The 329-nt window shown below is 48.6% G+C and overlaps 1 long non-coding RNA gene across 1 annotated transcript in view; it reads right to left on the minus strand.

The window, feature by feature from the left end:
* Window positions 1-97: 97 nt before the first annotated feature.
* Window positions 98-329, minus strand: part of LOC106820051 — a 2,208-nt gene continuing 1,976 nt past the window's right edge. Inside the window, exon 3 of the long non-coding RNA XR_001395544.1 lies at window positions 98-145. This is a non-coding gene — a long non-coding RNA (uncharacterized LOC106820051). The remainder of the gene's footprint in view (window positions 146-329) is intronic.

Here is a 329-nt window from a genome sequence, read left to right on the forward strand (position 1 = left end):
GGAGAGAGAGAGAGGGAGGAGGTTACATGTTAATAGGGAGAGAGAGAGAGAGGGAGGAGGTTACATGTTAATAGGAGAGAGAGAGAGGGAGGAGGTTAGAAGTAGTGATGCTTCTTTATCTCCTCGACTCCCTCCGGCCCCGCGCCTAGAAGAGAGAGGTCATAAGATAGTAGAGAGAGGAGGTATCAGAAATCAGAAGGGATGGAGGGATGGAGAGAAAGACAAAAAGAGAGAAAGGCATAAATAGATAGAGATAGAGAGAGAGAGAGAGAGAGAGCGCGGGGGAAAGAGAGAGGAGAGAGAGAGAGATCAGAGGAGAGAGAGAGAGA

This window comes from Priapulus caudatus, unplaced genomic scaffold (genome assembly GCF_000485595.1).
Source record: "Priapulus caudatus unplaced genomic scaffold, Priapulus_caudatus-5.0.1 Scaffold6122, whole genome shotgun sequence".
Lineage (NCBI taxonomy): Eukaryota > Metazoa > Priapulida > Priapulimorpha > Priapulimorphida > Priapulidae > Priapulus > Priapulus caudatus.